Source organism: Anolis sagrei, chromosome 4 (assembly GCF_037176765.1).
Source record: "Anolis sagrei isolate rAnoSag1 chromosome 4, rAnoSag1.mat, whole genome shotgun sequence".
NCBI lineage: Eukaryota > Metazoa > Chordata > Lepidosauria > Squamata > Dactyloidae > Anolis > Anolis sagrei.
This window is the reverse complement of record NC_090024.1, coordinates 192,597,403-192,623,007: the sequence shown is the minus strand read 5'-3', so window position 1 is coordinate 192,623,007 and position 25,605 is coordinate 192,597,403. Positions and strand designations below refer to the sequence as shown.

General features: G+C 39.7%; 1 protein-coding gene across 12 annotated transcripts in view; it reads left to right on the top strand.

Moving 5' to 3' along the window:
• The window catches only part of PLEKHA6 (pleckstrin homology domain containing A6), a 258,135-nt gene that overhangs the window by 84,180 nt on the left and 148,350 nt on the right, over window positions 1-25,605 (top strand). Inside the window, exon 1 of one of the 12 annotated variants that reach the window (XM_060772996.2) lies at window positions 7,639-7,945. The exons of the other annotated variants lie outside the window; for them this stretch is intronic. The gene's annotated coding sequence lies outside the window, so the exon portion shown is untranslated. Of the gene's footprint in view, window positions 1-7,638; window positions 7,946-25,605 lie in introns of those variants that run through there. 12 annotated transcript variants of the gene reach the window in all.

Below are 25,605 nucleotides of genomic sequence, written 5' to 3'. Positions count from 1 at the left end.
AAAATGGAATCTCACTCTGAACATTCAGGTTCACATGGTCTGCAGTCCCTCCCACAACCTATAAGAACATAGAGTTAAGGGAAAATACACACCAATACATACATACAAAATAGTAAGCGAAAGATTTATAGAATCTGAAGAGAAACCAGAGAACAGTAACCAGAGACTTTATAATGACTGTTGTTTTCACTGATGGGTCTATGGATTGTAAATAAAATGTTGTTGTTGTTGTTGTTGCAATAAGCAATCTCAATTATATATATAACAAATAACTAGTATAGGAGGCTTGTAGAAGGTTGCTATTTCCAAAATATATGGGTAAGAAAGTGGGGTTAGTGAGTGACTGTGGGACTGGTCATTACCAAAACAGGACCATAATGCAATTATAGAAAAATGTGATAGTGATCGTTTCCACACTGTTATAGGAAGTCCCCAAGTCTGTAGGTTTGTTCTTAAATTGAATTTGTATGTAAGTTGGAACAGGTACATTTTTAAAGTGTTCCAAAGATTTCACCTCACTTTCTGTTCCTATGAGAATTGGAGTTTGAAAAATTTGACTTGTTGTGAAACATGGATTAGAGATAAAGTTTCAGTGGAGGTACCTTTTCCGCATAATAACTCTTTCCCTTCCGAGGGGTAGATTTCTCTCAATTCCTGTTGTCTCACCCCTGTTCTTAACTATGAGCCATGTGTAAGTCATATGTTTGTAACTCAGAAACTACCTGTATATTCCATTTGCTTAAGCAACACAATTGCAGCAAGACCACAGGCTGGTATGATGTAGTTCTTTGTTCAAAAGAGAGGCCCAGAACAAACTCTTCTGTTTTCCATCTTGTTTTTCATCATACTAAATCTGAATACAACTGTATAGTGTGTAGGGGTGTTGTCTGTGGTTTCATACACAACTGGGAGTAAAGCCAGGTTAACTACATGGTTTGACTCATAGTATGTGCTTCCAACATAATATTTCTTGTGCATGGACTCTGTTTTTTTTCATAGCTTATGTCTGAGGCCCCTTCTACACTGCCTATAATCGAGATTATTAATTCAAGTAATTCAGATTATCTGCTTTGAACTGGATTATGTGATTTTGCCCTGCCATATATTCCAATTCAAAGCAGATAATCTGTATTTTATATGGCAGTGTAGAAGAGGCCTGAGTGTAATGGCAACACAGCGACTTCTGGTCAGGTGCTTTATGGCTTGCAGGTCAGTGATGGACAGAATAAATCACCATTGAGGAATCCTGGAAAACGTGGCCTAGTTTTCTACATTTCTGCCCATATCTGCATGGTGAAGATCAAATGGATGATGGACAAATCTTCATTCAGTGTCTCTGATTGGAAAAGGAGTTGGATATTTGCTGGATAAAAATAAACTCTGGAAATCATCTTTCCAGGTCATCTAGTTTAATTTCCCTGCCACCATGAAAGGATTGTTTCCTCCAGCAAGGAAGCTTTCTCAAAAGCTCTCAGATGAATTAGTTTGCCTTTTACAATGGCCAGATTGTGGGTAAACTCCATCCAACTTCTGAATGCAAACCCATGGAGGAAGCATGCTTGCTGTTTGGCTGAAAATAAATGTCAAATAATTTGAGCAGAACTTTGAAAGGAAGCCCTATTTAAAATGACACAGTACGGTGTATATGCCAGCTGGCTCAATTTTTCGAGTTCAATATCTCATTGTATACACACATCCTGAATAATGGGGACATGAAGAATATGAATGATGAGCCTCTGATTATCCTGTGACATGTTGGGGAGGGAGTAGGAGTGTTTTCTTCTGTACCTTTATGTACAAAGTGTTTTAAGGGTTGCATGCTGGACAAAAGAGATGCACTTACATTCCATATATAGATGCTGACTGTACTGACAGTTGGATTTTACTGTAATGCTGTGGGGGGTGGCATCAGGGTATACTTATGGTGTGTGTGTGTTTAAGGAGGGTATTGCTACCCCATATGATATTTTCCATCATTCCTCTTCCATCAATTCTGGAATTGCAGAGAGTGAGTAAATGAAAATTAGCTTCCTCATACCTTGAACTCTTATTTCTACTGTGTCACGTTCCCTTGTAACTTTTGAACATGTTTCCCTGGATGAGATTAGCTTATGTCCTGGTAAAATATGAAGATAAAATCAAATGGTAGAGTCCCAGCTGCTGCCTTGAGCTCCTTGAAGGGAGGTGGAAGGAAATACACACCTAAATAAATACATTTAATTCAGAGACTTGCAAAGGGAGGGTGTGCAGGCTGCAACTATGAACATAATCATTTCTCATGCTCTTGTTTTGCTGCAATAGTACACATGTAAGAGCATGTAAGGTCTCTAAAAAAAAAGTAAAACTGTAGCCTGGCTTATTATGCAAGCCCATTGGGTGCAGTTTTTAGGTATACACAACAACCTTTGAATACTATAGAAGAGCACAGGAGGACCTAGCAATGCCTAGAGAAATATTTTGTCTTGGCCTACAGCATGATTTTGTCAACTTCTTTTAGACACACCAACAGATATTTTGATGGAAGTTGACCATACAATCATGTTGAATGCCTAAATAGAAGATTTCTCTAGGCATGGTTTGGTCATCTAGCATAACTCTGTAGTATGCAATGGCTAGAAGCCATTGCATCAAATCTTAAGGCACATGTTTTCCCATTTAAGGGGCTGCAGAAATGGAATGCACCTTAGGTTTGATGCCTTTGATTCACTAGATTTTGTTTTTGTTTTAAAAACTATCTTGCTTTTGAGACAGACAAAAAGGAGGAAAGGCCCCAGCCCAAGCAATTCTGCCAGCTCCACTATTTTGTCCTTAGCCTCAGCCAGACAGATGTTTACCAGTATTTGCCTAAGCACCACTTTCTGCTTCCACTGTCTCCCTAACAGGCCCATAGACTCCTGCAGGCAAAATAACTTATGGGTCTCTTCATATTCCCGCCTGACCCCACAGGAAAGGTTGCACTACAAATCCACATTGCAACAAAAAAGTATTGTGCATGCAGAAGAAATTTTAAAAATATATTCTAAGAATTGTTTCCCCTAAAATTGAAGCTCCAAAAACAAGGTGCACCTTACATTTAATGGCACCTTAAATTCAGTGAAATCTATTAATTCATTTCAGGTAGAAAAAATAGGATTTCAGATCATATGTGAAAAATCACATTACATTGAGGGTCCTGGAACAGATGTGGGCCTACTAATTATCCCCTGGGACAACTCCTCATAAAGAGTCAGTTGCTTTGAAGTGCTGTCTGGACTAGTCTATGCACAACATGCAATATGGGCTGAATCATCCTGCATGTACAAGCTGTAGAGCAGGGGTCCTCACACTATGGCCCCGGGGGCCGGATATGGCCCTCCAAGGTAATTTACCTGGTCCTCGCTCAGGGTCAAACTAAGTCTGAAATGACTTGAAAGCACACAACAATGACAACAACAATCCTATCTCATCAGCCAAAAGCAGGCCCACACTTCCCATTGAAATACTAGTAAGTTTATATTTCTTAAAATTGTTCTTCATTTTAATTATTATATTGTTTTAAAGTGTTTTTGAACTACAAATAGGATATGTGCAGTGTGCACAGGAATTCATTCATGTTTTTTTTAAAAAAAATATATAATCTGGCCCTCCAACAGTTTGAGGGACTGTGACCTGGCCCTCTGTTTAAAAAGTTTGAGGACCCCTGCTGTAGAGGATAGAAACAGAAACAACACCCTTCCTCCCTAGAATTGAAATCATATGGATGTGTCCAAGAATGATACATTCAGATGCCATGAGATAAACTTGAGACCCATTTGGCTAAATCTTTGTGGAGAGAAATGATGGTGTTGTATAGATACTTCTCCCAGGTTTGCTCCACTGTTCTTACTAGAGACACTTGCATGTACCAGATATAACCTGGCATCCATTTAGAGCCATCAATGTTTGATGCTAATGCATCTGCCATTATATCAGATGAAGAGGAATTGCCTCCATTTAATAGACATAAACCCCGGTGATTTCCTTGTGTGAAAGAAGCAAAGTGAAGGCAGATCTTTCTGCTGTAATCCCAGGACCCAAAAGATCCCCGCACAAAGACTTGGTCTTATAGCATTCAACAGTATGGATGAAAAGGCAAGCACCGGTTTCTTCTGTAATATATTTGCATTTACCATGAGTAGGCTGTTATTCTAGATTGCACGGTTCTCTTCCCCTTAAGTCATGTCTTTGCAGAGAGATGATTTTCTTAGCTCCCTGGAGGGCCTAGTCATGTAACATGACCAATGTAGGAGGCCTGAAAGCAGAACGGAAATAAACCTTTCAACTGTGAGTAATCAATCAAGTTTGTTAGACAATCAGGTACAGGTGACAGTCACAAAGTGAAATAAAACAACACACACACACAGAGCCAAACAGAGCAAACATTTAAAAATGCAGCAATAATATAGATGAGGCAAACCTTGCTGACTATCATATGCTATAGGGTGGGACTATTTTTCCTTCCAGTATATGGAATGTCTCCTTGTTTCAGCTTCAGGAATCTTTGCTCACATCTTTGAAGGTTGGGGGAGGGAGATATATTAGTTTCAACAGCAATTTGCAATGTTTAACATATATAACAATTTGATTTATCAAATCTTTGATTTATAAAATCTTTTCAGAGTTGAGTTGGCAGGGCTGGTGCTGGCATTACCATTATGTAAAGTATGGCATTCACCTCAGATAGCAGATGATATGAGATATGATGGAGGAGGATGTTGTGTGCCAGATAGCCACTATTACATCCCCTTGACTTACCCTTCTGTCAGGTATGATGGAGAACACTCCACCATAAACAGTGCTGAGGAAAGAGTCCAGTGGCAACCTAATCAGCTTTTGGGCATGGAATGGGAGATGGGTATTATCTTGTTCAGTTCTGTCAGCAGACGGATGTCTTGGGCTGGACCTGAAAGCCAGTGAAACTCTCAATAATTCATATGGCATTAATCACATCTTCCTGTCCTATTTTTAAAAATCCCTAAGGATTTATGTATAGAAAGAGGAGGGGCTAAGATGAAGGGTGAGGCTTATCCCTGTCAAAGGAAAGGTGTGCAAGTGATGGGGGGGGGGGGGTTCTTTCTGTCCTGGCAGCCCAGCTCTACTTGCAGAGAATGTAGCAAATAGAAAGCTACCAATAGGATTTTCCCTTTCATTGACACCAAGAGTTAAACTCTGAAACAGGACATTCCAGAGGTTGTGTGGGTCTGGTTTAGGATTGGCTAGATTACCAGATAGACCTTGGGCCCTTTCACACTACAGTATTATAGCATGATGTTCCATTGTAGCTATCATGGCAACATCCTATGAATCCTGAGATTTGTAAATATAGTTTCCTAAACTGCAAATCCCAGTTTACTATGGGATGTTGCCATGACAGTTAAAGTGGAAGCATAGCACTAATTCTGTGGTGTGAAAGGGACCATCATTCTTCTTGCCATTCTGTACTGGCTGGTGTAAATTGGCAAGATTTGGGGTGAGGCAGCAGATCATTTATTTCTCTATTCTCAGATCACAGATGTATCAAGCTTAATACAACTTTTTATATACAGGCAGTCCCCTAGTTACAAACAAGATAGGTTCTGCAGATTTGTTCTTAAGTTGAATTTGATTGTAAGTAAAAACAGGTACATTTTTAAAGTGTAACTCTATCTATCTATCTATCTATCTATGTTTGGATAGCACAGGGAAGGGGTGTCCGGTGGTGTTTATTTTGCTGTCTGTGTCCCTGTTCCGAAGATTTCACTTCACTTTCTGTCCTTGTGATAATTGGATTTTGAAAAAATGACTTATTGGGGAAACAAGGATTTGTGATAAAGCTTCAGTGGAGACACCTTTTCTCCATGATAACTCTTTCAGGAGTGAATTTCCCTTCCGAGGAGTAGATTTCTCTCACTTCCTGTTGTCTCATCCCCGTTTGTAACTATGAGCCGTTTGTAAGTCAAATGTTTGTAACCCAGGGATTGCCTGTATATCAGGAGCACAAAAGCCTTCAGAAGACATTGCTGGTTATTTATTGGATGTCTCATCTCCGAAGTCTCCAGCAACACCACAGGTTATATTCAGGAATTTCAACATCTTCCCATGTTACAGTTTTTGTTATGAATGTTTCATATTACTTTTGTAGAAATATTCCAGACTATTTAATAAAGGTTCACCTCAAGAAGAGCTTGAAGAGTGAAAAATACCACTAGTATATGATCAGCAGTTGACCTATTGACCTCTGGTGATCATATTTCTCCATCTCTCTTTTTTAAACATCTTCTGAATTTAGAAGGAGATGTATATATATATGTATATGTGTGCATACTGATTTCATCATTTTGTAATTTGTGACTGGGCTGGGTCACAAAGGTTCATTCAGTGATTTAGTTGCTTAGTAAATTAAGCAATTTCTGTTGATCAGGTAAGTAATTAAGCCTACAATCCTAGGCATACTTGGAAATAAGCTCTATTAAAAACAGGACTTACTTTAGAGTGAACAGACATACAATTCCAGTAAAACTGCAATTCTATATGCACTGCTGTAATACCATTGGATGCAATGGAATGTACATCTGATGATAGTACATCCTATGATACATGCATGGGATCACATTGCATTTATTTATTTATTTATTTATTTATTTATTTACCACTCTTGTACCCTACCCTTCTCATCCCGAAGCAGTCTCAAGGTGGCCTTAAAAAGGCAACAATTCGGTGCCACATATACCTATACATATCGATAAATAAACAAATGCAAACCAATTGAAACATAAACATTAAAACATCAGTTAAAATCACACAATCCAGGTCATATTCCAGGGCTGATCCAAGTCATCATTATGTTATTTTATAGTCTTTTATTGCACTGCTCCCATTTACTGACTAAAAGCTTGGTCCCAAAGCCATGTTTTTAGTTTTTTTCCTGAAGGTCAGGAGGGAGGGGCCAATCTAATTTCACTGAGGAGGGAGTTACATAGATGAGGGGCCACCATTAAGAAAACCCTGTTCCTTGTCCCCAGCACTTGCACTTGCGAGGGGGGTGGGACCAAGAGCAGGGCTTCCCCCGACGATCTTAGCCTCCAAGGTGGTTCATAAAAGAAGACATCAAGCTCCTTTTAAGAACTCAAATGCCACTCTTTAAAAGAAGGTACAACTAAACCGAGTCAAGCTGAGTATTCTTAAGTCTTGGAATTATACTTAGAGATTTAATACTTAAATCAACCAGTTTGGTTCATGCCTTAGGATACTCACATCAGGTCCCTCATCTGAGTACACCGCTTCAAGGTTTACTCAGGATGCAGAATTAAAAGCCTCTTTGTGCCTCTTTCTTTTATCATCCTCCATGTCTTCAGCCTCTGGAATAACTGAACAATATAAGAATATTTCAGAAAGAACTCCAAAATGGGAGATCAAATTATGTCAGCTTCATGTTTCCTGCCTGAGCATTTAATCTGCCTTCATTACAGACTCCATGCTGGTGAGAAGTTGGTTTTTGACAGGTCTCTGTCTGGCTCTTTCCCATTGTGAATATTATGCTCAGTCTCTAGTTTTCAGTGGTGCAGCTAGAGGGCTGCCTCCCATTACGGAGGAAACACAGAGGAGTGGTGTGTGAGAGAGGAGAGTGAATGGGTGTGTGTGTGTGTTTATATATGACTAGCTCAACCTGCAGTTTCAGATTTCAGACTGAGCTTATCACTATTCTAGTTCCTTCCAGCCTGTGGATGTTACTCTGCCTTTTCGCTGACGGATCTGCCAGCACGACGAAAGAAGCTGTTGCTGCTTCTCTTTTCCTGCTTTCCTTCCTCGTTCCTTCATCAAAGCAGAGCTCTCAGCCCCATCCGCAGCTGTCTTTTCCCAGTCTCTGCTTGCCCCACAGAGGGACTTCTCCCTTCCTTATTCTGCTCATGCCTGGGCACTGAAGGATGTTGCCACTTCTTCCTTGAAGGTAAATCCAGGTGTTCACTTTGGAGAGTTGTTCTTGCTTCTCTTCCGAGTCCACAAAACAGATTATACCTAGAGGGCTTCCCTGGATTGAGAGGAAGAAAAAGCCTGCACTAATGTGATTTCAGTTAGTATGTACTGCTTTGAGTGGTAATGTTAGGTTAAAATTGGATGGGAAATGACAGGTGTGTGTCTATGCTTGGTATGTGGTTTAATGTCTGTGTAGTGACACACAAAATTGTCTGAGAACATGCACTATTAATGAGGGAAAGGCTCAAGCTCTGACATTAGCAACATTATCTGGGAATACTCAAAAGTGGGATTTGTGTGTAAGGTAATCTGGATATGAAGAGCACAAGTTTTGCACTTCTTTCATGCTTTGAATGCTATTCAACGATAAGTTGATTCAAGTTGTGTGACTATATGCATTGATTTTTGCAGTATCAGGTATCTGAAAATACGTTTTGGCGTGTATTTTTTCCAATAGAATAGGAAGCATATTTTCCATGATTTCCACATTGCAGTAATGTGTAGAACTCTAAAGGATTCTTGGAGAGAAAGGGGACAGATCACTATGTAGAGCTAAGAAAACTGAAAGGCAGCCTGGGATGAAATGGTTCTTTTTAAAGTAATCTGTGGTGACACAAACAATTGGACTGTTTGTTGCGTCACAAATGCATAGACCAGTTTTCTCCAACCTGATGCTCAGCAAATATTGCAGGAACCCAGATCCATCAGACACAGAGATGATGTGTGCTATGGTGCAGCAATTCTGGACAGCCATAGGCTTTCCAAACCTAGTTACTTATAGGCAAACATGAGTGCCCGAGGAGCTTGTTTGAATGGATGGATATGCGCCAGCATCTACTCTCAAGCATCAAAGGTGGGGTTGCTTAGTACTCAATTAATAGATTACAGACTTTACTATGGAAGGTTTCCAGTGTTTCATACTCCATCTAATCTTAATGATTTTGTTATTCATTCTTGTTATTTGGTAACAAGATTACTAGCTGGGCCAGCACCATCTTGATTAGAAATAAAAGAAATAGAAATATTACTGGGTTTTAGTCCTTTGGGATGTGTGATTATTATTTTCTTTTTAAATCAAAATGCTTTATTGAGAATATGAACACAATCCACTGAAACCTCAGCAGAGTGAACAGTCATTGACCATAACGGAAGACATTTAGGTTGTTGTCCTCAATGTATAGGTTGCTGTAAGTTTTTGGGCTGTATGGCCATGTTCCAGAAGCATTCTCTCCTAGGACATGGCCATACAGCCCAAAAAACTTGCAGCAACCCAGTGATTTCAGCCATGAAAGCCTTCAACAGTATGTCCCCAATGTAGTTTCTTGAAGTGAAGTCTCTTTGAGTTTACTAGAGTGTGCCTCTGAGTTTACATGAGTAGGATTGTGGTCTTCAGCACTTGCTTAATTATATGATTAAAAAGAGCTTGGCGTTAGTTGGATTGTGTCCCAGTCATTTTCTTTTGTTGCCACTACTTTGCGATTATGTTGCTTGTAATGTTTGGAGCATTAATTGTGATTATTAGCTTTGCATGTTACCCTGAGTGCTTGGTGGAAAGGTAGCCAATAAATATGATGGGCAAATAAACACAATGAATTCAATTTCACATTGCTGGTCCAATACACTGTTGAGTGTAATGATTTTTCTTCCATCCTTGTTCAGTGAACATAGTTGGTCACTATTTCATGAAATGAAAGGCAAAAGTCTCTCTTTGAAAAGCTTTTTTGGGAGGAGGGGGGTGTTTTATGAGGGTAAAAATATTATATACCTGGCTTTTTTTAAAAAAAATAATAGCATGCAGACTTGAAACATAAGTTTCATGGACACACAGCCCTTCACATTTGAAGGTTTGACTTTTGTAGATTTTATGACTCATGGATTTGATTAAAATGTTTTCTCTCAGAATTTCTTTGTCCTGCTGTGTGACTCTCTGGTCAGCTTCTAGAAGTTAACCATAGAGACATACTGGAAGACCTAGAGACTCCTAGAGAGATGTTTTCTCAGATTTAAAAAGAAGAAATTATTTGCAATTTTTCATGGTGGGTTCCAGTGAATGTGGAAAATTGTGTATGTGTATGTACATTATGTGTGTCCATCTGTCTGCTGGCTATGTAGCTATCTCTATCTCCACATTTATATTTACATTTTTATGTAAATACAATCAATTAAAACTCACTGACATTTGTTCAACATTATCACATAATATAAAACCCATACGTTTTCTAATTAGTAGTGTGTACTCTGTGCTCTTCAAGGTGTTTCTAATGTAGTTGTGACCTTTTAACAAAATCTAATTCCTTAGGTGTCACATGAACCTAAGTTTGCCTTAGCATAATCTGCTTTGGTGGAGATCTGTTTAACAATGTTGTTCTTATATATGGAATTTTGACATTTTAGTCCTTTGATGAGGTGTCTTGTAGTCATTTAGAACATTTGTCACATCAAAAAAATGAAACCTTGCCTTTTTTTTTGGTCTGCAAAAACATTTGAAGTTTAGATTTCAAAACTGGGACAGGCTGGATGGATGTCACATTGACTGATCTGCCTACACACTATCAGTTCCACCTTCGTTTACTATAAAAGAAGGTGACTTGTTTTCTTCTATGAGATATTTCATAAAGCTCAGTACATTGAGGCCTCAGCAAATCATTGAGAGGTTTGCCATTTATCAGCACACATAACAGTGGTAATTGCAGTATTTTCATGTTGGATAGATGCTGTCACATGTGCACACAAATGGATTTGATTCCAAGTGACCCTGTTTGAATTCTGTGATAGAGAATATGAATTTTACAGAATGTAACCCTTGCAAAACCCACCAGATGTCAAGTTCTCGAGTTTCAGGTCCATCCTCTGAAGACTGCATCAAAACTGAAGTCTTTTCTTGACTCTGTGGGAGTCAATAGTATGGAAGAAGGGCATAGACAGAGTCATACCAGAATCAAATTTCAAGGCAAGGGAATAAAATGCAAGGCAAAGCATACTTGTTTCACTTAAATATTTTGAAAAGAGGTGGTTAATTTGAAAAGATATGTCCTAATCATATATCTCAATATAAAGGATAATACAGAAAAGAAGTGGAGGAAGGATTAACAGGCTCAAGAATTGTCCCTGGAAAGTTGTTCTCATATTAAATGAAAGCCAGAAGACTTGATATGTTGTTTTCATTTGATACCATTTCACCTTAAAGTGTATGGGGACATATTGTCTATGGAGCTCAGTAGTAAGCTTAAAGTCAGATCTATACTCCTGCAGTCTGCATTTAACAATATGCAGTGACAAGTACCTTCGAGTTTCAGTCCACCACATCTGGCCCTCATTTACAGCTGGCTGGACTGGAATTGGTCATCCACTGTGCATAAGTGCTATTTTGACTGTTAGTGGTCATGCTGCTAAGGAAATACATAGAGAAGTTCAAACACTAATCTTGCACAGAGATGGATGAATCTGTCTGATTCGCTTTCTGTAACATCTACTTTTTTTCCAAGTACAACTTTGTTCTGTTCCATTTGTGCATTAGTTTATTCATTTCCCTACTATAACTATTTCTGCAGTTTCTCCATTTCTCTCTCTCTGTGTCCTTTTTTGTATGTTTTTTTTTACTAATGTACACTTTGTGTGTGCTCTAATTTGGATATTAGTGCAGGAAATATGAATTAGGTCAGCTCATAGTAAAATGCAAACCAAAGTTGTGGAAAAGAAAGCATTTTATATTTGGTGAGGACATTGCTGTAATTGTGATGGGTCACACACCTAATGCTATTCATACAGGTTATTTCCTCTCTTTTTTTTCCAAACTAAGAGATGTGCCCCATTGACTTGCCTGCTCCTGCACAAGGCCATTTCAGTGTTTAGAGCCTGAACATGCAAATCATCAGTGTGATATTTAAAAAGCGAAGGTAAACCTAAATCTAATGTGACACTCACACGGCAGTGCTATAGAACTTTCATGCTTCTCAATCTGCGGCCCTCCAGCTGTTTGGGCCTCCAACTCCCCGAAGCACTAACCAGCTTGTCCAGTGGTCAGGAATTCTGGGCGTTGGGGGCTTAACAGCCTTAAAGCCCTTAGCATATATTGGAAGCTAACTCCACAGAGTTTCCCAGATCTCCAGAACAGGTTTTTGGGTTGTGCATAGGGCTTCATTAAAGAGGGGAGGTTATTTCCCTACTGGCTTATTATTGATATATATCATTGGATCATGACCATGGTCCAAATTTCCAATATTTGTACAGTAATAGGATCAATCAAACTGTCACATTAGAGAGAGCTCTCGGGTTATTTAAAATAATTTTGCATAACATTGTGTGTGTGTGTGTGTGTGTGTAGAAAGATAGACAGATAGACATATAGAGGTAGGACCAAAGATATAAGTTTTCTTGAGGAAGGAACAATGTATGCATGCATAATTGGTGTGAATGTGACTACCTCCCCTACCACTATCCCCCTCCCTCATTTTACTGGGGTTTTTTTTGCTTATATTACTCTGATACTATTTTGTTGTAAAGATTACATCTGAACCCTAAGCTGCTGAAAACAGTTACAGTTCTTGACTCCGGTGGCACTGAGGGAGCATTCAGGGTGGAAGTTCTTCTGAGTATCCAATGTCTTAAAGCTTGGCACCAGAAATCACCTGAGTCAGGAAACATGCTGCTATCTGATTGCTAGCATCTATTGAAACTAAGCACCTATTCAGACCCCCCTTGTTTTTGCCTTTCTCCCGAGTTTAGAAGTAAATCATGTGGAAACTGTTATGTCCATGCAGCCAACAATACTGGTCTGCTTTTTGTATTCAAAAACCAAGCATGTAAGCTGTCTTAAGAAATACTCACATTTTCTACTTAGTAAAACTAAAGTCATTGCAACTTTCATTGAAACTAAATGCAACAGTATATGCCCCACAAAAATAAGGGCTAATACATATTGTATAGTCAGCACAGGAAGTTTTTGCGTGGGTTGCTCTTTGCAAATGGAGCATGTGTCTTAGAAAGCTAAGAAAAAATATGTGAAAATGAAATTAATCACAGCATTTAATGTATGCCTATATATTATGAGGGAACAGATTTGCTTTAAAGAAAATCAGAGTCACTAGTTATCTTGGCATTTAAAATATCTGTTAAGTGGTGCTTGTTTTACAATTTGGACTTTGATCTATCTTAATTTACCCAAACAAACCGCTCTTTTTAAAAAACCTGCTTCAGTCGGAATGACTCCTTTTATTTTAATTGCACTTCCAATTATGCCTTATTTCCTTTCTGGAAAAGCCTCCCTCCCCCCCCCCTCCCCAATAAGGTGACTAGTTTTATTGTGTGTGTGTGTGTGTGTTTGTGTGTGCCTTCAAATTGCTTGTCAACTTATGGCAACCCAATGAATATCATAGTGTTTTTTAAAAGCAAAGAATATGCAAGAGCTGGTTTGGTCAGTTTCTTTCACTGAAATATAGTTTACAGTACCTAAAGAATAGCTTAAAACTAAATCAGTGTTATCCCTTCCCTTCACTGGGAAGTGAAGGAAAAGCTATTTCAACAAGTCTTTTCTGTTCTTCTCTGTTGCTTATTGAATTTCCATATCTCTTGTCTAGGAATAGCAATAATAATCAGGAGACTATACTGACTCTCCCTTTGCTAGCTGTCACCAGCAGTAGATGCCGGATATGAGGCTTTTGTGGTATAATATCTGACTAATCCTTTATGGCTACCATAATCTGCTTCCTTGCCCATAATTGCAGTCAGTCAGTGCCAGTTCTCTGGTTATTGCAACATGATTATCTTATTATTGAGCAAACCTCAATAACAAAATTGCCTCATAGTTTCTACATGACTTTCTTCTTTTGATGCAGGCACTGGCACAGTCCAACCCAACCCACTGCAGGTGTGTGGGTCTTCATTGCCTTTTCTGTAACTTACTGGCTGTGGGTCCAAGGCCCCAATGCCCCCCCTGCAAAAAATAGGAATAAAATGCTCCCACCCAATGACAGTTGACCAGCACCTGAAATCACAACTAGAAGTAGACTTTCAGTCATTTTTGACTACAGCACTGCATGAACAAAAAATGGATTTCACACCAACCACATTTTTGTACCATGATTTGAATGGAGATAGTCACCTGTTCAAAGCAATCTTTTATTTGAAATATTGTCCAAAGTCTGCTTTAAAGACAAACATTTTAAAAAAGGAGGAATCTGGGATCTTCATACTTGGTCAGACACACAGCATGCTATTCAAATTTTACTAATAATTTTAAAATTTGCATTGGTAAAATTTGCATGTAAATGTCTACATTTTAATGATCTGTCACATGGAAATCTTAGCATATATCTGCAGTTTTGTCCTCTATTTTTGGTGACTCACTACTATTTCTTCTCCTCGAGATATATTCAGGGTAGCCATGTTGGCCATATAACAAAGTGAAATCCACAATTGGGTCTTTGGCAAAGATTGGTCCTACTATTGTAAAGAGAAGGTCAACTGCCTGAGGGAGCAAATGTTGAGACTGGACACGGAAATGAGACATTTAGAGGACAGCTATATGTGGTATGAAGCCTGGTCTGCCTCCCATAATTGAGCCTTCCACCCTCAAATGTGTAGTCTCACTGCTAACAGCAAAATGAGATTCAACTGCCACTCTCATCTGCTTTTGCACAATGGAGTAGTGGAGCAAATATAATCTTGTTCTTCTCTTTAGGCAATGAAATTACTTGGGCCAGCCCTGCCCTGGACCCAGCTTTCAATTAAGAGATAGCTTCAGGTATTTTCATGACTAAGAATGCCCGAATGGTGGTAGACATACACAAAAGTAAATAATAAAAATGTGTGCCCTTTGGCGGAACTTCTAAACTTGCCACCCGCCTTTGTCTTTGCTGTTTTCTAGCATTAGGACTGCTTGGGATATTTGTGGTTTGCTTCATTGAGAAAGCAGGTGCAGACATTTAAAATCCTTCCTGCGGGGAGCACACTTCTTCCCCTGGAGCAGTGAAGGAAGGAAGAGCAGGAGGAGAAGGAAGAGGAGGAGTTGGCTGAACAGTACAGGCTTGGCACCTGCAGAAGAAAGCAGTAAAACTGCCTTTGGGGAGGTTCTGTACATGCTGAGCCAAAGCAAACAGTGCACAAGGCCTTTATCTCAAGTTGCCGTCAAGATAAGGGAATAGTGTAACCGTCACTTGCCTCACCCAGTTGTGTGGGTTTTTCATGAGCCCACACCTTGGCAGCAACGTGTGCAACTGGTTCATTTTTTAATCACCACAGCATCCGTTTAAACACAAGGCACACCAATGAATGGTTTGGAAAAGACCTGTTGTTGCTGCTGCTTTCGTCACTTTTCCCCTTTCCCCAGTGCACTGCCATTTCAGACCTAGTGTTGGTAGGTTTGTTTACTAACTATGCTGTCCTTGTGTGCCACAGGTGGCTGCTTGCTAAGCCCTCTGTCTATTTTTGGCACTGGTCACTTGCCTTGGCCTTCTTCCCTCATTCATGTTGCCTCTGATAATGATAATCAGGTAAAGAATGCAGTTCCAAGTGGGGAGCTGAGGTTGGCTTTTCGCTTTGTTGCTGGCACATCTGAGCACAAGGACTTGTTTAAAGGGACAGTGCTCCAGTGATATCAGAAAGGTCAGTAATTAAAGGTGATGATTACAGTTATTATTCGGTCTTACAGGAACCAAAGCCTTCAAAGAAGGGATGAAAATAGCTTCCCAGCAGTAATGGATATGCCTGTTTGGTCTAGATGCAAGGAGACATCACTTGCCACTCACTTCCTCATGTTTATCACTGTGACATTTTCAAGTCCAGATGGTCAAGAGTACAAGAGTTACATTATCAGTGAGAGCTCACAACGGATCAAGTCTCTTGCTTTTATATTTGCTAGTTGTTCCAGTGTTTAAATGACAATATCAGTATACCATCCATCAGGGAGAGGGGGTTCACAATGATTGCTAGAACATTCATGAGTTTGTTGAATTATTTTGTGTGCCTTTCCTGATCTATGGGAACCTAAGGTGACCCTATTACAGGGTTTTCATGGCAAGATTTGTTTAGAAGTTTGTCCTTAACATCCTCTGAAGCTAAGAAAGAGTCATCCAGTGGGTTTCTAAAGCTGAATGAGGATTTGAAGAAAAAAAGAACAATTGAGACCTTGGACAAATGTTACACAGTATAACTCTCTTGTTTCTGGTATATTCTATGAATTATGTGCATACCCAGTCCTTTCATTTGTTCTCATTAGAGATCCTCCCAGACTGCTTGCACCTCTCTTGTGTGTAGATGTTGACATTTTGTCCAAAATCATATTAATGATCTCAAAAGACAGGGCTTACTTTGGTAGCATATGCTGGTTCAGCCCTAGTTGATCCATGGAGCCTGCTAGCTCCCATCACACGATGCAGAGAAATTTCCAGCTGGGCTCTGTGGGTCAACTAGTGTGGAGCCAGTGTACACCACTGCAGGGGCAACATGGGAGGCTTCCTGTGTTGCATAGGAAGCAATTTGGGGGGGGGGGGGGACTGCATAGTTGATGCTTCCCCCTGTGTGATCAGCTTCCTGCCAAGCCAGACAATGTGGGGCATGGGGCAATGGGTTCCCCACGTCTCTGACGATGGTCACCAGATGTGGCAATTCTGGCAGCCCATGTGACAAGGTCACTAAACTGTCCTTATGCCTGCCAAAAGGAAGGCATTTTGAGAGAATAATGAGATATTTGGAGGTAGCCCTTTGATGTTTGATAAATGGCATGTTTCACCCCCAGACATCTAACAGTTTGCCACTCAATCCCACTACTCTGGAGTAGACCCAGGGACTGATCTTAACTAGACATCCCTTTGGGGATACTGGGCTTTCTTCACAATCCATATTCAATCCATATTCATTGTATTAACTCAACTCATGGGTGCGTAAGTAGTGAGAAGTACATTTTGGAGGGATTCAGACAATTTGGGGAGAGGAGCCAAAGACAGATTTCTAGTGATTACTGATGATCCTATCTATGGGTTTTCAAATGATCCTGAGCAGCTGGTTTTGCTAAATGACAAAAATATCACTAAGACTGCAGCTGCTGAACAGAGGGAGACTGACTTCCAGCTGAACATTTATAGGATTGTTGTATTACTCTCCCACTTTTTATCCCATGGAAGTTATGGGTGTTTGAGAACAGTGTTACCATGTAGTTGTAGACATTCTTAGGGGCCTCAGCTTGTTGGTGACAGCAATAGAATTAACCTGGCAAACAGTCCTTGTGATTTTGACTTCTCCTTGCCAAGGTGTGGAGAAAATTGCTGAGCTACATCTAAATGACAGGCTTGAGCCTCAGTACTTCAAAAGCCCTTGAGGACATAAAAGGGTGTTTTAATGACCGGTTGCAGGAACGCGTGGCTCATTATCCCCAGATCATCCCAGGATTGTGAAATGATGATGATGGTTCTTCAGGGTTACTACACCTGTTTTTCTGCTACTTGCAGAAATTAAAGAGAACTGTCTCAATTGTGGCCAGCGTTGGGCTGGAGACATTCTGGCTGGCTGCAATCCTAATATGGAAGGATAACGTTGTCATCATTGTTGAAGACAAAAGAAACTACAATGCTGAAGCTGAGATTTGGCTTCTTTTATGCAAAGTAGTTGGCTGGATAAATAGATAACTCTATGTTTGGCTTCTGAGCAATATTTGTAAACACATACTCATTTTGTATTTTTTAAATTCCCTCTCCATAAACTATTTATACCATCTCAGTGCTAAACAAAATGAGCAATGCAGTTTTGCAAGTGTCACATTGTATTGTTGAAGGCTTTCATAGCCGGAATCACTGGGTTGTTGTAGGTTTTTCGGGCAGTGTGGCCATGTTCTAGAAGCATTCTCTCCTGACATTTCGCCTGCATCTGTGGCAGGTATCCTCAGAGATTGTGAGGTCTGTTGGAAACTAGGAAAATTGGGTTTATATATCTGTTCTTTCTCCCACCCTGGACTTTCCACAGATATATAAACCCAATTTTCCTAGTTTTCCAATTGTCATATTCATTGGAAAATTAAGAAAACACACACACACACATATAGGACTTCCCCATTGCTTGTTTATGAATTCTAGTATGTATTACTTAAAAGATAAGTATGAGAGTTTTATGGAAGTGTCTAGGTTGAATGTTAACAGCAAATGTAGTATCATTGTTTGGTACAGCAGTTGTGGCAAAGATTGTGATATTGTGCCCAGAAGGTAAGGCAAACACAAAGTGCCTGTTAACAACCTGGTAGGGAAGGGGCTGGTGAAGGGGTAGTATTTTGGGGGTAAATCTATTTATTCAGCAGTCTGCTGCTTCCCTCTTTAATTAATTAATTAATTAATTAATTACATTTCTATCTTACCCCTCTCCCCAAAAAGGTAAACACAGATATCTTGGTTTTTAGAGAGATATCCCACTGCCAGTGACAGTGGAGTTCCATTCACCAGGTGGGTGACCATTTTCTAGATATGACTACAAAGGAATAAATAAGAAATCCATGATTTCTTACTCATTGGCCTTTACAATGGCTCAGAATTTAGAAATAACAAAGCCGTTTGTCATGTATTTTTATTTGGTGCAATGAAAAATTAGCAACATTGCTTTGAAAAATAATGCAACTCCTACTGTTAGTCAAATGTTGGCATATTGAAGAATCTTTTCCTGTTATTTCAAAAGATTAGTTGAGCAGGAAGATTTTGAAGAATATTTGGCCTTTTCTGACTTTTCTTTTTGAAAGCAATTTAAAAGTGTAGTATTAGTAATGTAATACTACTATTTAATGGTATTTATTCACTATTCACTAGCAGTATGTCAGAAAAAAGAAGTAGAAATGTTGTTGTTTTTTGGGGTTTTTTTTTTGCATGATTGCATTTCCAAACTCCAGAAATACTTTTCCGCTATATATATATGTACTGTATAAAATATTTTATTACTATACCTCAAAACATGATATTATGTAGGGTTTAGCTACTGTATAGTTTTCTTTTACAAATGCAACTTCAAAGGATAAAAAGGGACAATACATTTTCCATGTTAATAAAAGAGACGCTTGAATTTCTTTGCAGAACAGTTGATGCATCAGGCATCTATGGGATTACTTCAACTTAACTGTAAAAACATTCAGGCCAGTAGGCACTTGGCTTTACATCTTTTATATACGAAAGTTCAGATTCTCTTGGACTGGTGTTTTCTCAGGATAACAGTAACAAGATACTTCAAATATTGAGTCATTTTCTTCAAGAGGAATATCTTTTTCAGTAGATAGCTAGTCTGGGCAGGATTTTTAGAGCCAGGGCAAGACGTTATGCTACTTGAGGTGGGTAAAGTCTCCTTTTTGTTACCCCTTCCTAAAATTTATTTATTTATTTGCTACATTTGCATACTGCCCCTCTCAGCTCGCAGGCGACTCAAGGTGGTTCACAAGGCAACAATTCAAAACAGCTGTTTTGTTGGGGCATTAGCAGCAGCATTGTGAGAACCTCTAGATTCTCTAGGGGCATCTTGTGGTTGTGGCAAATTGTCAGTGATGCAGGTATTCTCCCAAGGTCACCACACCCATAGTGCCATAAGGCATGGGATAAGCATTTCATAGAGACCTATTATCATTGGGCACTTCCTTACAGTAGCATATTTCAGAGCACCAAAACAAGAGCAAATAGCAAACCAAATTGAATTGATGGATGTGTGCACCCCAGGGGCAAAGTGAGCCAAAACCTGTGTACATTCTCCAATCCTGGGCAGGATTCCTACAATCTCTGATGACTGCTTGGGGTGAGGATTTTACTCTGCTCCATGAGACAGTCACTGGAGCAGTCTGCATTAGACTTAAGTCCTATTATGATAATGGCCCTAACAGGATAAAAGTACTATTTAGACTTATGTCTGCTTATATAAAAGATATTATTTTGGATGACATATTGAGATTCCTACAAGAGTTGCATAAGTTGAGGATGAAATGTTACACAGTTGGCATTTCCAGTAAAGGCTGGTGGATTTAATGTCAGTAATGCTGTGAATATACTCTGAGTTATGGTTCAGACTTTGAAGAACTATCCAGACTTAGAACAATGGTTTCAAACTACAAGAAAGGAGATTCCATCTGAACATTAGGTAGAACTTCCTGACTGTGAGAGCCATTCATCAGTGGAACTCTCTGCCTCAGAGTGTGGTGGAGGTTCCTTCTTTGGAAGCTTTTAAACAGAGGCTGGATAGCCATCTGTCGAGGGTGCTTTGAATGCAATTTTCCTGCTTCTTGGCAGGGGGTTGGACTGGATGGCTCATGAGGTCTCTTTCAACTCTATGATTCTATGGTTCTAGGGTGTTGAAGTGTGTCTCACAAAATGGTTTCAGCACCTTGGTTACTGTCTTTCAGTTTCAGGCTAAAACCAGCAGTGACTTCATCATCTGTGATGTTGGAATCATTAATTGCCATTGGGTGGTTCTCAAATCACATTAGAAAGAAGAAAGCCATTTTGTTTGCCTATGCTTGATTAAAAGCTGGCTTGCACTATCATTTTGCTCTCATAACAATAGATTCAAATTGGTGACAGAATGACCCATCTCTATATCAGGATTTTAACACCCAATAGAACCTTATAGGGATAGCTGGTTGACAGAAAAATTGGGTGCTAAATAAATAATTAAATAAATAAAGTAGTTTTACTGGTTTCAAAGTAGTTTTAATCATTGTACTACCCTATGAAGCAGTTGTATGATTCTGGATTAATGTCAATATGAGGTCATGTTAGCAATGTGGGGGATATATAGCTAACTCTACATGATTCTATCCAAGAAGAGTTGAAGGTGTACTGGGGCAGATGCTGACAGCATGTGCTTTTTGTTTATACTTGCACGGAGGATGTTCCATGCAACAGCATGATGGATGTGTTCAGTATACATGGAATTTACAAAGCTTGTTGTTACCTGTGTGGGCAGAAAAACAGCTGACAAAGTCGAGTCATTTGGGTTGCCTTTGCAGTGATTATACAACTACAAAAATGTAGATATCAGTGCCTGTGATGATCAGATTGATAGTGATCTGAAACCATCTGGAGGAGGAAGCATAATGACATGTACAATAATGCTGATGTCACAAATATTTCTGTTTAATCCTTTGATGATTATGACAAGTACAAAATTTCTATGATTTTGGGTGCACATAGACCTGTGATGCAGTTTACTTCTATTTCTTTCTTCAACTCAAAACTCTGTGTAGAATCCAGTGTTGCTATTTTTAACTGTTACTTTAGAACTAGCTACTTTTCCCCTCTAAGACTTAGAGTGCAACTTGCCCAAAGTTGCCCACTGGCTGAACAGGGATTCCAACCCTGGCCTCCCGAGTCATGGTACAACATCCAAACTACCAAGTTGACTCCTTTGGAGCCAGTCAGACCTCTGAAAGTTTGGACTAAACTTAGCACTTTATAGCTAGTGTGATGTAGTGGTTTAAGAGTTGGGCAATGAATGGAAAACTATATTTAATTCCCTGCTTAGCCATGGAAGACCACTGGTTGGCTTTTAATGAGTCACTCTCTTAGCCTCTGAAAACCCCATGATAGGTTCACTTTAGGATCACCATATGCTAGAAATGACTTGAAGGCAAACAATAATAAACTCACTGCAGTGTCAGCAGCCTCTACTACTCCAGGAGCCTTTTCATGCCACCAATAACCTGTTTCAAACATTTTTTTTTTAGCATCTGGCAGGTTGCAGGAAGGAGTTGGGACCCTGCCTTCCTGTCTTCCATGTGCTGAATCTGCCTGTGTTAGAGTACAGCACTGTGCGCTGCTCTTTCTGGAGACTATTTTTTATTTTTACCATTCACTTCAAGCAGATACTAACTCATCACTAAAACCTTCAAGTTAAAATGCAGCAGCTATGTGTGAAACATCACAGACCAGCTGATCCCTTTATTTGATGGCCCTCTGAGGAGCATTAAACAGCACAGATTGGAAAGGTAGCTCTACACACTCTCTCTCATTACATTGGAGAGTTATAATTGATTTGAGACTTGATTATGTAGCCATGCTTGGTATTCTACCACATACAATCAGCCCTTTGCATTTGCAGGTCTGTATTTTCTGGATTTGATTCCTGGTGGATTTGATTAAAATGTTCTCTCTAGGAACCTCATCACACTTACATTTTTTTAAGCATCCTAGCAGGCCCGTAGCCAGGATTTCATTTTGAGGGGTGGGGGGGGGGGTCTAAAAAAACTTCAGGGAGGGTTTCGGGGGGGGGGGGGCTGAGTTTCAGGGGGGCTGAGTCTGAGTGAAAGAGGGTCTAGCCTAGCAAACCTTTTGTATCATTACCCGAATACCCCCATGCATATGGGATATATTGAGTATGGTGATCAGATCATGATATGAATAAACATAACAGTTTAAATAATGCACCAGTAAGGCCTTTTCGCGAACCACCATGAGAATTTCGGGGGGGGGGGGGGCTGAAGCCCCCCGAGCCCCCCCCCCCGGCTACATGCCTGCATCCTAGGACACTAAAAGGACAGTCCAGTGACAGAAGGGCATGCTACGCATCACACAACGTCCCTGGACTTCCTGTTGAAGCCGTACCTCAACCATAGTGAAGTATTGTAGGATGCTTCCCTCCTGAAATGGGAAGGCTCCCGTATTGTTCTGGCTTTCAGGAGTTGCGTGCGGGCAACTGTCACCCCCACATCCTTGTCATTTCACTGTGGAGGCAGGTGAAATAGCACGGGGGGGGGGGGGTCATATGATGAGGTCATAGGAATCACTAAGTCCTCCAACACAACTCTATAGTCAACATTTGGCAGATGTTGACCGTAGAGTAGTCTTGGAGAACCTAGGCATTCTTAAAGCAATGTTCTTTCAAGCAGAAAGGGCTTTCCCTACTTTTATTATGACTTGGCACCCCTAATCCTAGCAAACTTGGAAAGTGACTGTATTAGTAATGCCTGCTCTTTCCCCCCCTAAAATCTGAGTACTAATACTTCTCATGTTCCATTTAGTTTTTGCATATGTTATTGTTGTTATTATAAAGGGATGGGATAGAAATGTATGGAAATGTTTTTATTTATTTAGTCTTTCTAAATTGTGTTTCTGAGCCACCACGACCCCCAATGTAACTGAATATCAATCTGCATCAAAGCTGCCATTAAAATGTGAATTACCATAATGGCAAAGAAGATAAAGATATACAGTGGAGGAACGGGCATGACCTGATGTTTTTCTCCAGCACGGCCTTCCTGTGTCACCTTCAAGTGATAGTTTTGTGATGCTTTTCAATAAATGCTCAGGAAGCACTGTCTTTGCAGAGTTGGAAAGTCGAGAGAAAATGCTTAGAACTCTTTATATCCTAGGCATCTGGCTGTCTTCTTTATATGTCTTATCCTTACTCCTTCTGAACATAGCAAGCTGTGCAGAGAGACGAAATTCAGTGCTTGGCATAAAACGGCTTTGAGACGTTATTATTATAATCCCAGCTGCACTGTAATAAATGATGCTACAGTTCTGCACGTCCGGCACTAGTTTTCAGCGGAACTGTTTTATCTTCTTCTTGGATTTAGCTTTGCCAAGGACAGACATGAGTAAAAGCAAGGGCGGTGAAATGTCCAGCTGGTGGTAGAAGTCTGAATACTCTGCAGAAGGCTGAGATTCACGTCATAGTCATAACTGTTGTAAAAACACCTCTCCAATTTGCCATTTCTTAAGATAGCCACATTATTCTAGGTGAAGGTAGCATATCCTACACACCGGGATGCATACATACACATAGATCACTTCATGCTCCAGGCCATTTAGAGAGCTAGCAAGATGCTAATAAAAGAGCTGACAAAGAGCAATAAAATTCTGCCAGTTGCCAGAAGAAACAGCTCTCCTGGGAAATTTAAAATCTGCTGTATTAACTCTGCTTAAATCTCCAGGGCTGACATTTCCCATTTTGTCGGAGGGGCAGGAGGGAGAGTTTTAGTTCTAGGTGTCTTTGGTATTTTTATATGGAATCCTTTCAAGTTACATCTTTCTAACATACACAGTCTGCAATGTCCTTGCCCTTGCTATTCTCCGAGGACACCAAAACTGATGGATTTATACTCAGGGCATCCTTGAGACTCAGAAACATACTCCAAAAAACTAATTAATGCTGCTCTTCAGTTTACTGAGACTACAGTATTATTGTTGTGTGCCTACGAGTCATTTCTGATTTATGGTAACCCAAAGGCAAGCCTGTTGTCAAATTTTCTTGGCAAGATTTGTTCAGAGTGGGTTGTGATTGCTTCCTTTGTAGGCTGAGAAAGTGTGAATTGTCCAAGTCCACTTAGTGAGTTTTAATGGCTGAGCAAGGATTCTAACCTTAGTGTGCTGAAGTTCTAGTCCAGCATTCAAACCACTACACCACAGTGCTGTACCTGAGTAATATTTTAACTGCACAGGTAACTACTGCTATTAAATTTCTAAATCTCAACTTTCTCTTAAGCATTTTAATCAAAGCTTAGGAAGATCTGTAGCTCTGCTGAGCAGTAGAGGCCTTTTTTTGAAATGCAGAAGAAACCAGGTTTAAGGTCCCTGGCATCTCCAGGGAGAGTTGCCTTCCTAGCAGAAATTCTGAAGGCCTCCTGCCAGTTACCATAGTGAAATTGATTGACCACTGGTATGACTCAGTATAAAGCAGCTTTCTTTGTGCCTGTCTCATTTTCCGACTTTTTATACCTACCTGAACATTCAAATCAAGCAATTACCTAAATGTTCTAGTGCTGATGCTTTAAAGCTAAAAGCTGTTATTACAGTTGTCAATAAATAGACAGTTGCTCTTGGCATGTTTGTGATTCATGGATGTTTATATTCCCCTTTTGGAAAATAGGTGGTTGGTCTGCTAATTGTCATAAGATATTTTTGAATCTTGGTCTTTCTTTGTGCTTTTCACTTAACTGTGCAGGATTGTGTTCCATTCAGTTGTCTATTATTTATTATTTATTGCTCATTGTTCTGCATCATAATGAACCTTTTTAAAATTGACAACCCATTTGACTCTATGTGTCCTATAAGATGTGTCAATTGACATTTTTGGCCTATCTGCCATGTTTTTCCATTTAGGTTCAAACATTTATTTATTTTTGTGGGTTTTTAAAATTTAGAATAAAATGTGGTTCTTTTTGTGGGTTTTTTAACATTTTCTTTGGAACCTTATTTTTTAAGGCAACCTCTTAGGAATAGAAGGCCACATGGATCATAATGTCAGCAATCTCTGAAAACAGTCCAGATGTTACAACAGTAGTGCTCCAGTGACCTGGACTATCACAGACTGACACCTTTCAGCTCTCTAATGTTAAGCACCTTGCTTGCTTAAATACTATATGGATGTTTGCTTGTTTGTTGATTTATTTGTTCCTTGTTAATTAAGCAAGCCATGATACAATTATGTGTTATCTTTTCCAAGCTAGCATGAGTCTGGCTACTTCTGGGACAGGTCTGTATATTCTGAATATTCCTTAATGAAGATAATATTGGGTGGCTCTCCAGAGTAGCAGTGGCCAACCGTAAATGGATTTGGTTCCATATGCAGAGTCTCCTCTGAAGACTTAGGTGTACTGTCCCCTTACAGCACCCTTCCCCAACCCAACACCATCCAGTCATCTTAGACTGCAACTCCCACATTTCCTAGCCAACATGGCTAATGGTC